A 14,787-nucleotide genomic window follows, 5' to 3' on the forward strand; every position below is an offset into this window, starting at 1 on the left:
TATTTGTAGTCACATTAAAAACCCTTTGAAGGTGGATACACTATTTATGGGATGCCTTCAGCCACATAATGATGTAGGGCACATCTTTAGCAGAGCTACACAGGGAGTTTCTAACGCGAACGTTGCTTAGCATTCCAAGCAATATTGCGTAACCTCAACCACTCAACCACTATTTTTAATAAATGACCTCAAACATCATGCTCCAGAAGAAAAACCTTCTAAAGGCTTCCCAGTTCCCTGAAAATAAAGCCCACCTCCCCTCCCCAATATGCAAGGCTGCTCTTAGTTCAAATGACAAACCCAGAGAGGTCTTTCCTGACCTTCTGATCTACAGAACCCCAGGCACTCTGTTACATCAGGTTCTTTCCTTTTCTCATAGGACTTTCTACTTCCTGAAACTGACTCATCTTCCTCATTTAGGATGTACACTCCACCACAACCTTTCTTTTGATTTTTACCCTATCCCCAGCTCCCAGCACATAACATTTATTGACTCAATTATTAATGAATGAACTTCCTACAGAGCTTGCATTTACTACGTTATGCATGATGATATGAGAACTTTTATATGTTTCATCAGAGAGCAAATAATAAATGTATAGGTCATACTTTCCCACCTGGTTTTCTACACTATCATGGTGTAAGGCACACCTCACATTTGACAAAATGGGTCATAAATATAATTCAACAGCAACTACTGAAGGAATCTCAGTAAATAATGATTTGGTGAACAAATGAATGAAAATAATTTTGCTCAAAATTACTGACTGAGATCCACAGAAGAAAATGGAGTCATAACACTATAATAATATTCTCCAACTTTTAGGAGAAAACCAGAAGTATTTTTATTGTAGTTGTGAATTATTTCTGCAGCAAAAGAGCAGTTGTGGAAAAATTGAAACAGGCACTGAAAAACCACCTCAAATTGACTGCTATGGTAAAGTTCAATAGTTCCTATGCAGTCTCAAGCAATGTTTTTGGGCAATAAACGCCCCACAGAGGTCTGAATAAACTCCAAGCTCCTCCTTCTTGTGGAATAAGGCAAGGTTTATCACTCTGAAAACTAGACACTTCGATATGGTTGGCTTGCCTTTGGGAAAGGGAGTAAAACCAGAAGGTTCCAAATTCAGGATTTTTGTTTGGCTCGTTTTGGAGGGATCAGTGACTAAGAGGGCAGAGGGCCTCGGGAAGGAGCTATCTCTCAGGTGTTCACATCTTACCTTAGGGCACAGCTGACCTCAAATTCTACCCATCAGCACTAACTGCTCCTGGGTCGCCTGCTGAGAGCACAGCCCTGAACAAAACAGACCATGCTCCCTGGGTGGCAGCCCCTTCAAACAGTGTAGGGACCACGAGCGCAACAGTTCCAAATGTTCCACGATTCCAGGACTGCGAGGACCTGACTGCCAAGCTACAGAGGCGGGGTTGGCAGAGCGTTTGCTCCAAAAAGTGGGGCCTTTGTCCAGCATCACCTTCACTCACAGGTTCTCCACACTACAGTCTGAAGTGTGCCCTCGCACGATGTGCCTGTCTGTCATTGGCTTTAAAAAGTCATTCCCGGGCTTCCCTGGTGGCACAGTGGTTGAGAGTCCGCCTGCCGATGCAGGGGACATGGGTTCGTGCCCCGGTCCGGGAAGATCCCACGTGCCGCGGAGCGGCTGGGCCCGTGAGCCATGGCCGCTGAGCCTGCGCGTCCGGAGCCCGTGCTCTGCAACGGGAGAGGCCACAACAGGGAGAGGCCCATATACCGCAAAAAAAAAAAAAAAAAAAAAAGTCATTCACAAGCTAATTTTCTCTCTGTCATGGATCCCTATCTGAATATTCAGGACCACTTTGGGAGTAAATTTTTTTAAATCGAGTGGTTCATCACAACATTTGACCAACCTCCACTTTAAAAGAGAGGTTTTGGTACAAAGGAACAAAATCAGGAGTTGGCGTAACTGTTACTCATCTTGAAATGATTTAAGAAAAAAATAAATAAACCCCTAGTGCAGGCACGGTGGTGGGGGGGGCATTCCCCTGCACTGTCAATCACAAGTTCACTTATTCTGAAAATCAGTCTGGCATTAAGTACCAAAGGTCTTAAAATATTTATACTCTTTGACCCAGGAATTACCTTTCCATGGATCTTGCTTAAAGAAGTAATCTGAAATATGAACAAAGATTTCATCAAAATGCCAGTTATAAGACCAGTTATTTGGAAACAGCCTAACGGTCCAATCTTAAGGGAATAGTTAATAAATTATGGTAAATCATACAATCAAATATTATACAACATTAATAAAGCTTGCTGAGAAGCTGGAAAATATTTAGGACACAAGGTTAAGCAAACAGAGCACACTGTAATATGTTATTAACTATGGAAAAACTTCATTAAATATAAAGGGGAAGAAAAATGCCAGACTGTTATGGGGGCTTTGGGGTCATGGGATTATAGGCAAATTTTCTCCCTGATTTTTTTTATAGTTACTGTATTTTCCAAAGTTTTCATTAGAAGCATGTATTGCTTTTATTAGAAATAATAACACCCCTTCAGAAATGCTAAGTCTACTGTATCACAAATACTTGCACATGTATGTTCTCATACTTGCACTGAGCTGATCTGATACGTGCTTTGCCAAGTGAGCCAAAAATGCACGCCTCTTCTATACCAAGATCAGCTTAGAGAGAGGACTGAGAATCTTTGGATTCATACTGCATTTCAGCCCAAAGATGCTGATTCTCAAAACTGCAAACATACCTTAGCAGCTGCCAACCTATCAGCACCTCTGTGATTAGCTCACTGTTTGTAAAAGAGCCTACTCTTTCTCAGCATCACTTTCATCCCAGGAGCCCCTATTCTTTACCTATTCTCATATCTCTACCAGCTTTATTTCAAGGCATCATAGTCACTGACTTGCATGCAGTTCTCTCCTTAGATTATGAGATTCTTGAGATCCTTGTCATCCTGACCTCCCCAGAATCTAACAGGGTACCTGGTAAAGAGTGGCAGCTTAATAAATGCTATTAAATAAAATTTTACAAAATAGGAAGAAAATCACCTCAATAACTCCAAGAGAAGAATTCACTAACAGGATCACATTGTAATGGGAATCTCGGTTGGTGCATGAAATCAGGTACACTTTGGAATATCATTTGCAGTTTATGAAAGAGCACAGTAGACCTGACGTTCGGGAGCTGGCCCTGGGCTTCTCCTGTTGGATGGAAATGATTTCACAGAGCATCCACACCAGACAAGGCCACTCTGTGACCATGATGAATCAGGACAGAAACAAGACCACTGTGTAAGCCTATCTGAACGCAAACAAAAAACACAAATATTATCCAACCCCCCAAATGACCAATATTCCCCTAATCTGGCTAATGAGTATTTGCTGCATCTTTGCCAATTATAATGTCAGCCTCTCTAGTCTTGCTCCTTCTAGATAAGACTTATTAAGATACAAACTCATAGCATTATCCCTGCTTCAATGCAGAGCAAAGTCCTGCTCCTTTAAACCCTCTCCCAAATCACTTACAAGACCAAATCCTATAATCATGCATTTCTAACACCCTTTTACTGCGACACCCCATGTTTTCCTGTGGTGTACCTTTTCCCTCACTGTAACGAGTAGCAAACCCAACCTGTTCAACTACAAGTCATTTCCCAGTGGTCTCCGGCTCATTGAGAAGTTTAGTCATCCTACCTGGAATACGCTTGTCTCTTCTTTCTGCCCATACATACTTATCAGAACTCCCAGAAGCTTCCCCTGATCAGCCTTCCAGGTTTCAGATGGTTCCACTCCTTTTAGTTTCCATAACATTTATGTTCATCTGCTACTATTAAGTTTGTCTTTCATAATACTGGCTAACACTGTGGTCCTGATGACTCTCTGAAAGACCCTGCCAACTCTGAAATCATATCATTCCATCGTGCTGCTTTAAAAGTTTACGCGTGGTTGTCTTACCTCCCCAAATAGGCTATGAATTCTCAAAACTACGTCTCAAAGATTTCTTTTCACTTACCTTTTCATTCCCCTTCTCCTTATCATATGTATACACAATTCGCTGCACACAGTGAACATCTACATCCAGTCATAAATTTACACAGAGACCGATTTGACCTTGCATTTGTTGGGGAATGATATATCACTCATATTTCATCAGTAAATAGTTTCATTTAGAGCATCTTCAAGTATAGACCTTTATAGCTGGAGTGTATTCCACATACCTGCTACATTCAGTATGTGCTAATGCTCTTCCTCTCTCTCCAACTCTCTCCATATATGTATTATTTCTTATTTATCATATTTCTGGGAAAAGTACCTTTGTGTATAAAGGTAAATTCAGGCCATGGCAGCTGGCAGAGGTCCCTTCTCTTCAACTAAAGTCAGTGACTGAAATTAAGCCCTCCAAACATCTGACTTGCTGACGTATATAACCTGCATGATGATAGCGATCCTGCACTGAGGGGGAAAAACCTACTAGGTTTTTAAGTTTTCTGCCAAAGCCGGATATAGTCCTGCTGGACGCCGTTCAGGTGACCTGCTCTCAGCTCACGTTAAGATGTCTAAACGTTCACTCACGATCTCCCTTCCCAACCATACACCCCTGCTGACTTCCCCATGTCTATGGCCCAGACTTGAAATTGACCTTGCCCTGCCAGGACCAGGATGACTCCCTGAAGATCCAGGAGGAGGTGGAGACACAGATATAGCTCGGTTTCCATGACAGCTCCTTCATTTTCCAGTCTGGCTCCAGGAGCTCAGGCAAGTTATTTAACTTCCCTAAGCCTTCATTTCCTTGCTCAAAAAAAAAAAAAAAAAGCAGAAATATATCTCCTCCCAGGAGTCTAATGAAGACTCGGTGAGATTATGTATCTAAGGCACATGGCAGATGCTCTACAAATGTTAGCTCTTTTTTTCCTTAATAGTGCCTGACAACTAATAGAACTCCGTCTCCCTCTAAGAGTTGCCCATGCCGTATTCTTATTGACTTACACCACGAAGGATATTTAAAGCAGGGCAGATGGCAGAGTTCCTGTTCTCAGATTAACAATCAAGCTCTAGTTCTATTGATCTGCCCACCTATTCAACTTCCTGATGCTGTTCCCACTCACTTTTCTCCCTGTACCCAAACCCCAAACCAAGAATCTACGCCTGTTCTATTCTTACTGTGGCACTCTTGTCCAGTTTGCCACTGAGCACGAATGCTCTACACCTTCACCCTGATAGCCTCTATTCCATCCCCTCTGTCTGACCTGGACTTCTGGCACTCTGGTTGCCTACTGGGAGGCCCAATATGGGGCCCATCCTTCAATGTGGCCTGATATACTAGATTCTGACCTTGACCTTGAGAGGTGGTGTGGCATAGTTTAAGCACAGGCTTTTGTTTCAGACTGCCAGGGTTTGAATCCCAGGTCTACGACTTAATGACCACATAACCTTGAGCAACTTATTTACCTCCCTAACTTTCAGCTTTCTCACAGTAGAGGGCTTTTATGAGATTTCAATAACATAATGAATGTAAAGCATTTAACATGGGACTTGGCATACTAGGTAGGTCTTTAATAAATGTCAGTGCTACACATATAAAGGTTTTGCCCCTAGGACACGTGGTGGCCACAGGCCTCCTTTCGATACAGTCCAGTTGCTATGAATCTACCTACAACACAGCCACTTCACCTACTGGCCCAGCCTACCTTCCTGGTTTGGTTCCCCTTGATCTGTTTCATCCTACCAATGTTTTTGCCAACACAGATGCTCCTTCATCCTCACCAGACCTTAACAGTGTTGCTCACACATGCCAATATTCTAATTTGGGACCTATTACCTTAGGTCTCCTAAGTGGTAACCCTAATCTGTGCCTGCTGCCTTCTCTCTGCCCATTTCCCACAAACTCAATAAACTTGTATAAATAATAGTTCTGTGTTCATCACTTTACTTCCTTGTTCAAACTGTCACTGTGTCACTGGGTCTCTAATCTCACAATGCCCAAAGTAGGGGTCTCTAATCAAATGATCCCTAGAAGACCAGGGCTTCTGGAAATAAAATCCCTAGGCTGGAAATAAGGCACAGGGGTATTTGCTAGAAGCACATGGGCATGGATAAATGGTGGGCTCCTCATTCAATAATATTCTGGGTCCTCTTAGCAAAGTCTAGACATGGAGGGAATTATTTCATCACCTAGCTTTTGCCTTGGCTGGGAGGAAGTTCTCACTTCTGGAATTTGCATGGCCGTGGTCACCTGAGTTGCTTCCATGTGCAAACTTCACATCGTTGTGCAAGTGGCTGTCTCAAAATGGAGGGGGCAATTCTCCGCAATAATAGACATGTTGTTTTTGATTGGCAGCCTCATTGTCTTGGGAGATCTATATGATCTTAACAGAAGATCATGTCAATCATGGTGCCTCTACCGGTCTCCTTTTCCCCATCCCACCATTAGCATCACATATATACAGGGTTGGGCACATGATCCAGTCCAAGACTATCACAGTAGCACTCTCTGCTGGACACAGAGACTGATTCAATGACCTCCATAGCAGGGCCAACCATCGCCCTTTCAGGAGATTTCTATAAATGGGACCTGGAAGAGAGAAGACCTCTCTTTCCTATGGATCAAAAGCCCAAGGATGCAGGTTTGGAACCACCAATGGTCACCTTTCTTAGCACATAGAAAGAGGCCTCAGAATGAAGCTGATTCCAAAAGAAGAGAAGCTGAGAAATGGGGAGAGAAAGAAAGAACCTTAACAAAGTCATGTGAGGCTCTGGGTTCCAGCCATGACTAAAAAGCAAAGTCCACGTTTGGACTTTCCAGTCACATGAGCCAATAAATCTACTTTTTCTGCCTAACGCAGTTAAATGTAGCTCCCTCGAGTGTATAACCAGATGAATCCTGATCAGCTCCCTTCCACAGGAACACAGGGTGAGGGTGAGGGGACTTGACCCCCTTTAGTGCACTTTAGTGCACTTGACACCCCTTTAGTGCTTGGAGCAGAGTGACAAGGACACTGTAGGAAGGAATGCACAGATCCACATCTTCACACTTTGCTCACATTCCCATGAATTTTGTGTAATTTCACCTCTGGTGACAGTTTCCAAAGCACAATTTGCTATTGGAACATATCCCATTAATTAACAGTACAATGGTCCAAGAATCCCCACCTTTACATGAGAATTTCCTTTTTCCAATTGCACTCAAAACTCTTGGAAAAGTCTTATCAATGACTGTAATAATCAAATCACCAGAACTCCTGCTGGGGATGGGGAGGGAGATGAGATCAGGAGGAAGCCCAGAACAGGAGTAATCAAACTAAAGATTAACAATCAGAATTCCAGATGTGTCAGGTCTTGATCTCACAATTGGAGATTCTTATCTTCCAGAATGTAACCTAAATTTTTACTCAGAAATTTGAAACTCCACTAAAATCTGATGCCACCCTTATATCTCTCTCCCATTTACACAGGGTTTCCAAAGTGTGTTCTAGCTTTTCCTGTTTCTACAGAAAGGCAATGGAGTGTACTGGTGCAAACTGCTTTGAGAAATTAGTCCTGGTTTCACCTTTCTGCTTGAAAAAACTCTTGTGGTTGTAATGAAAATCAATTAGCATTATGTGTGAAAATTCATCAAAAACTATCAATTACTAAGTGAATGTTGCTATTTATTACTTTGTTATGTATTTTAAACTCATATAATCAATGATGGGCCAGATGCCCCAGGTCGGATCTCCTTGACCTTCTATTATCATGGTCATTATTCTTTCCCTGTGTCCAGCACAGCCTGTCTTCTCCAGCCAGTCTTCCCCTAACCCAAACTCTACTCACCCACCCCACCACAACCCACACCTCATCCTGATTTCTCCTCATCATGCAGCATTTTAAAAAGAGGATGAAAAGATCACAGTCCAAAGTCCTTGGTCTGTCGATGAAAGCAGAGAGGCTCAGAAAAGCCTAGAAACATACCCAGGGCCACATCATTAGTGTCTCAGCCAGGACAACAACTTGGGTTTTCCAACTCCCCATCCAGTGTCCTTGGAAATCCACCATACTGCACCCCAGTGTGAACCAGTCCCCTGATGCTCAAGGACTTCTCCAGGTGCTCAGCGGCCTATGGCACATTTTCCAGTCCCCTCCCCGCCAGCCTGTAAGCTCCCATAGGAGAGGCTACTTTGCTGTCCTTCACCAAGTCTGGCACCATAACAAGGGTTCACCCGTTTTCTGAATGCTTGGGCACATATCAGACCTTAGCATACAAAACATATCTTAAGTCCTGAAATGAATACACTTGATAAAACTGCAAATCATATCTTCCGTCATAAAATGAGGGGTCCATCTCCCTGCAGATTTGTTTTTTCCATCTCTACACAAGTTCTTTTTGCAAATGTGTTCTGCCTGACCGAACTCCCCATGCAGTCTCCCATTTAGGGAGAGCAACACTAAATGAAATTTATTTTAAAACTGCCTCCTCTTTTAGACTGTACATTCTATTGATAAGTAATATGCATTACCATGAAGACTATTTTATCTTTTACTAATTTTGTTTAAGAAATGTAAAAAGTGACATCTGCTTTTAGTTTTGTTCTTATCTATTTTCCTAAATTAAAATGAATTTCTTTTCCTTTATGTTGAGAATTATCATGGGAATAAGAGAATTTAAACAAACCGTTCAAATCCACTCCCCCTGTATGTCAGTAGTTACCTTTCTCTGTCCAATGAGCTGTTGTCAAAATTCTGAAACTACAAAAGTCCAAGTATAGTGACCTAACTCTGGGAAGATTCAAAAGCTTCACTAATAATTCCTCCAAGTTGGAATACAAGTGCAGCCATCATTCTTTACAATGATCTTTCCTGAAGAATCCATTCTGCTTATGGGTGCCTTTGGAATACTACATGTGTTTCTCTGGACCTGACTCAGAAGCAGCAGGTAAATCTCTATGTGCCAGCTGCCTGGAAATTGCATACAGAAGCTCCCCGCACAACCCTCTTTCACTGAAAGATTCCCCAGCCTAGGATCCAAAGCTAATTATAACCAGGGTTACAAATTATACCTAAATCATCTCACAGTTATGAGCTCTGTAGTAGGACTTCATTAGAGAAAATCATTCCTAACCCTTCAGTATATATATTTTGAGTAAAAAATATCTCATAACATTATTTTACTAAAGCGTTTAACTATAGTTTCTACTTAATAGAAGCATTACTTTCTGTTAAGAAGAATGCCTATTCTTCACTTAAGCTGTTTAAAAAGCATGAAACTAAAGCAGATGCTTCTGTATGGGGAAAAAGTAGTGGAAAAATAAAGTAAGATTTGAGAAGTTTTGAAATTTAGCCTACTTTCTACAAAATGGTAATATTCTAGTATCAGTAGCCAAATAACAAACTTGAAGGTCATTTTATAAGTGTTTCCATAACGCAAGACATGACAAACCAGCAAAGTAAATAGCTTTCATAGGAGCTGGTAATAATTTATTCATAAAGCACTACAGAAAGTGTATCTCAGAACTCGGTTTGACAGCAAAACCTAAGAGTTCAATATTCTTACTGACAAATTGAAATGTTTTCTATATGTACAGTTGTCCACAAGTACTTCTGAAGGTCTTTAGAAGAAAAATCCAGGTAAGAGACACTTTAGCCCAACATACTTAGACCAACACCAGACTAAGGTGTACTTGGTCCGACTTCAATGAGTAAATTACATAAATGTGAAGCGTCTGACTTTCTGGCATTACCAATGCCTGAAACTGGTACTGAAATAGTGAACTGTTCTTATTACAGATATCACCTCACACACACATACACATACTTCTCGGTCGAAATCTAGCAGCAGTAAATACACACAGAGAGCTTGTACCTACAAAATGTGAAATGCTGGCTTGGGCAATTAATTATAGCAAAAGAATGATTAATGGAGAAAATCTTTCAAACCCTCAGCCCTTTCTCTTAAGGAGACTCCATAGGGAGAAGAATAGTGCTGAACTTGGCAAACAATTGCTTCGCGCCTCCATTTCGCCTACGAAGATACTACCACATACAGATATTGCTTTAGGAAACCCTGACCACACTTTGCTCTTGCCAAGGACTACTATAAATTACGCTGTGGACATCTTTACAGAGAATGCTGACTCTCTGGAACGGAGACAAAGGAGGGTGTAGCTTGGAGAAACCCAGCCAGGCGCTCCAAGGCTCCGGGTTCTGGGAGGCTGCCCCGCACGGCTCTTCTTGCGCTCTGAGGACTGGGGAGTCGGGAACTGACGGCGGGCTTGGTTTATTTCGCAAACTTCAGGAAACAGTGTTTACCCTAACTCCGGGGACCCAAGCGGGGCGGGGGAGGGGGAATAAAGCAGCGCCCCGTTTCAGCTGCACTGACTGCCCACCCACCTCCCCACCGCCGGCAGCACCCTTTCCTTCCCCCTCACCTGTCCTGAGCTCGGGGCCTCGGGGGTCCGGTCGCCTGTCGCGGCTCTCACTCCCGGAGCTGGTGGGACGTCGGGCGCCTCCGGAGCCGAGCGAAGGAGGCGGCGGGGTCGGGGGCGTCAGCGGGAAGCTCGGCAGCCGCGGGCAGCCGCGGTCTCGCTCCCCATCCCGGCGGGGCTCGGGCAGCGGGCGCGGCGCTGCCACGGCAGGCGAATGAGTCAGGCGAGGGGGCGGGCGGCGAGGTGTGCGGACCGGCGGAGGGGAGTGGCGGCGGCGGCCTCTGGGCGGGGGGCGCGTCGCTGTCTGTGCCCGCCGTGGGTCGCCAGGACGCCGGCCGCAGCCGTAGGGCGCACGGAGTCCGAGCGCTCCCGCCCTCCGAGGTCACCCGGCGCGGTGCGCCGGGCAGGGGACAGGGAATCGCTGCTCAGTCGTCGCCGCCGCCGCCGCACAAGAAAGACAAAAGGGACCGGGGGCTGGGAAGGGAAAAGTTTTCTGCTCGGCTCCCGAAAGATGCCCACCGAACCTCACGCCCCAAGCGCCGAAGAGGAGGCTGGGGACGGGGTGCAGGGGGCCGGGCGGACTACCAGGACCGTGGCCACGCGATCGCGACCTGGTGCACGCCAAGCTCCCGCCGTCCACGACCCGTGGGAACTCCCCCGGCCCGGCCTCCCCCAATCTCGCCGCCAGCCTCCTCCTCGAGGATGCAGACAAAATCCAATCCTCTCCCTCCAGGATCCCCAGCCCCCAAGACCCGTGCCGCGGCCGCAAAGTTGCACTTCCAGAACAGGGAATCACCGCAGACAAAAACCTATCTTTGAGAACAAAATACCCGCTTCCAGGAGCTCTTCTCCGGGCTGGAAGGCCAGAGGGTGGAAACGGACACTCCCACCCTCGGGGCGAGCCTCTCGCTGGAACCCCAGGTCTCGGAGCCGGGGTCCCGCCAGCCCCCGGAGGAGTGGAGAAGACCCGGCTGATTCCCGGTTTTCCTGGAGCAGGCGCTGCAGGACCCTGGCTCCACGCCCCTCGCACTCTTTCTTATCAGAAGCCGCCTGGGCGGGTCGGGGTCCCCCTGGCGGGCTGCGCGGGCGCTGCGCAAGCTGAGCCAAACCCCGCGCGGAGCGGACACCGCGAACGTCCGCTATTTACACCGCTCTGGAGCGCCCACCAGATCTAGCCCGGAAAGGGGCTCCGGGAGAGCGGCTCGGGGGCGAGGGTCATGGGCAGGGAGGACGAGGGCGAACCGGATCGTGGAGGGCTTCGATGAGCAGTGCTTAGGTTCAACTCCAAACATCACAGTCAAGGAGGGTTGTAGGTTAATCCTCCTTGCCCCCAAACATCCTGTGAGTGGGGACTGTGCCTTATTCATAAAGTGTTATGATAGTTACCTCCTATTCCGCGGAGACAGAACTGATGGTTGTACATATGCCGGTCAATTCAGTAAATGAAGTTTTATGTAAAACTCTGGATTACCAGATATTCCAACCACAACCCTGGCATGTACAGAGCATACAATCCCCCAGCGCAGGGAGTGGGTTGTACCTATGTGTCTCCTGAATGCATTTGAGCTGGTAACTAGAGGGCAAGTATGGCATTCTAGTGCAGTGTATTTGTGTCTTTCAATGTGCAAGCTGCTGATCTCATTTTCAAGAAGGGTTTGTTTCTGGATGTGGAAAATGTATGCGAGAGGGAGAGAGAGAGAGAATAGAATTCCATGCAAAACTTTAACATTAAAAAAATCTCGGAAATCAGGGCAGTGAAGAGAGACTGCTGTAGAAATGGATTTCTTTGGTACAATCTTCTTGTCTTGACTAGAAGAACTTGGAGATTTGGCACTTTTAGTTAAAATTTCACAATCGAAATGTTAAAAAAAAACCTAAAAACTAAAGGGGTTGGAAGTTGGAAGGGGGTGGAGAAATGAGTCACCCCTGTAAACCATCTGTGGTTTTATTTTTGCCCCACCTGTTTCTATAATCTTTAGCCCACAGCCAACTGCTCAACTCACTTAGGTGTTCTTACACATTTGCCAGGCATCCCATTAAAGGAGTGTGATTCCATGGTGCCTTCCTTCTAGTTGTAGCCTCTACATTTTATGACGAAATATCTTGAAACCACATTTCTCTGTAAAGCTCCTGAGAGAGGATATCTCCTTATTATGTTCAGTAGCTTCCTAGGAAATGAAGAATGGGCTCATGGTGTCCATCAGGATCATTAAACATGACATCCTAAGACAAGTAGTGACACATTTAAAATGGTCATCTAGCCATGTTACACAGTGAAAGACTGAGCCTCCCTCAAAGATGAAGGCCATGAAATAAGGAATAAGCACATTCTTTTGGCCACAAATATTGATGATTCATTTCTGAAACTTAGATTTCAAAAAAGAAGCAGAAAAATGGACTACATAAGATCACCAAAGGGGAATTATTTACATTTCTGTTAAAAATAATTTCTATTAGTCTCAGAAAAAATGGGGTAAAATATTCTATAAATAGAGGATTATCTGCAATTCAGTAGACCAAGCAACTCCCAAGTATTAGTTATAAATTCTTCCCTGGCATTGAGTGCTCAAACTCAGGTAAATTATTTAATCTCTGCTAATGGCCAGTATCCCTCCATCTGGCAAAAGGGCAGCAAAAATACCATTCCAGTAATGGATTTTGAATTTAGCTCCATATCTTCTTTTGAGGTAATGGATGGAAGCTCTCACCATCAAGCTGCACTGCACTTCACATATAATATTTTTTACAGTGTCCTTCTGAGATGTGTAAATTTCCACTAGAACAAACCCATCTTACAAGAGTGCATAGTGGGAACAGAACATTCCCTATAATTCAAGCTCAACTACATACTAACAGAGGAACTTGAAACTTCATTTCTCCTATCCCTTAAGTAGGAACAAACCTATTTCAAAGTATTTTTGCACAGATTAAATGAAATAATACATGTAAGACTCTTTTTACCTGTGACACAGTTCCTCAACACATATTTAGTTACACACACACACCACAAACTTGTTTTAATGCTATTAACATAGTAAAAAAAGAAGACTCTTCCTCTGGAATCAAGAATTGACTTGAGAAAAAATGTTGAAATGTGAAGTTCAACATTTTCATTCTTTTTTAAAAAAAATTTTATTTATTTATTTATTTATTTTTGGCTGTGTTGTGTCTTCGTTTCTGTGCGAGGGCTTTCTCTAGTTGCAGCAAGCGGGGGCCACTCTTCATCGCGGTGCGCGGGCCTTTCACTATCATGGCCTCTCTTGTTGCGGAGCACAGGCTCCAGACGCGCAGGCTCAGTAGTGGTGCCTCACGGGCCTGGTTGCTCCGCGGCATGTGGGATCTTCCCAGACCAGGGCTCGAACCCGTGTCCCCTGCATCAGCAGGCAGATTCTCAAACACTGCGCCACCAGGGAAGCCAACATTTTCATTCTTGGTACACTACAAATATAAGCCCGATGGATGGCAAAACATTTTGAATGAATTCATTTTGAAAACACATATTAAAATGAAAAAGAACAAGTATTCATAAGTAGATCGTGTAACAAGGTTAAGGGAAGGCTTATTAGAAGGTTTATGTAGGATGGTAGTCATTTGCTTTCGCCATAAATGTAGCCCATAGCATCTCCAGACCTAAGAAAAAAATTCCTCAACCAGAAAATAAAAATATCTTTAATGGCAAACAAATGGAATTGTTTGCCAGACTCTTATCTGAATTATTTTGTTCCAGCTGTGAAATAGATTGACAGTCATAAAGCCCCTGAGGAAGCTTTGCCGGCACCCAGAGTTGCTGTTTCAAAGTAAGGGGTAAAGAAGGACAAAGTCAAAGAAAATTATCTGTCTGAGTTCATCCTTAAAATATGGAATTAGGTGGAAATAATCCAGAAGAAAGTAAAAGGTAGCAGAAATACATTTAAAATAAAAATTTTAAATCATTTTAATTTCACTGTTATTTTGAGTAGCATTTTGCCATATTCAAAATTTTTCTCTCTCATTATGTACAACTGGCTAATAGTTGAGTAGATTTAGTAGCAGAAAGATGTTGCTACTTTCTGTTCATCAAATGTGCAACTTAGATATCTCAAATAGATATTTTATAATGTAGAGGCTGATAATATTACTTATTTTATGAATTCCCTATTTGATAATAAACCTGATTAGCTTCTTTCTACCTGAGTAGCACTAGTGGCATACACTTTTAAAATGCAGACGTGGGGGGCTTCCCTGGTGGCGCAGTGGTTGTGAGTCCACCTGCCGATGCAGGGGACACGGGTTCGCGCCCCGGTCCGGGAAGATCCCACGTGCCGCGGAGCGGCTGGGCCCGTGAGTCATGGCCGCTGAGCCTGCGCGTCCGGAGCCTGTGCTCCGCAACGGGAGAGGCCGCAGCAGAGGGAGGCCCG

The 14,787-nt window shown here is 44.3% G+C and overlaps 1 protein-coding gene across 3 annotated transcripts in view; it reads right to left on the reverse strand.

Annotated features, from left to right (window-relative positions):
- The window catches only part of TMEM200A (transmembrane protein 200A), a 69,256-nt gene extending 58,649 nt beyond the window's left edge, over positions 1-10,607 (reverse strand). For all 3 annotated transcript variants that reach the window (XM_007109782.3, XM_028494449.1, XM_055087510.1), the window contains exon 1: positions 10,394-10,607. The gene's annotated coding sequence lies outside the window, so the exon portion shown is untranslated. The remainder of the gene's footprint in view (positions 1-10,393) is intronic.
- Between the last annotated feature and the right edge of the window lie 4,180 nt (positions 10,608-14,787).

This window comes from Physeter macrocephalus, chromosome 10 (assembly GCF_002837175.3).
Source record: "Physeter macrocephalus isolate SW-GA chromosome 10, ASM283717v5, whole genome shotgun sequence".
NCBI classification, from domain to species: domain Eukaryota; kingdom Metazoa; phylum Chordata; class Mammalia; order Artiodactyla; family Physeteridae; genus Physeter; species Physeter macrocephalus.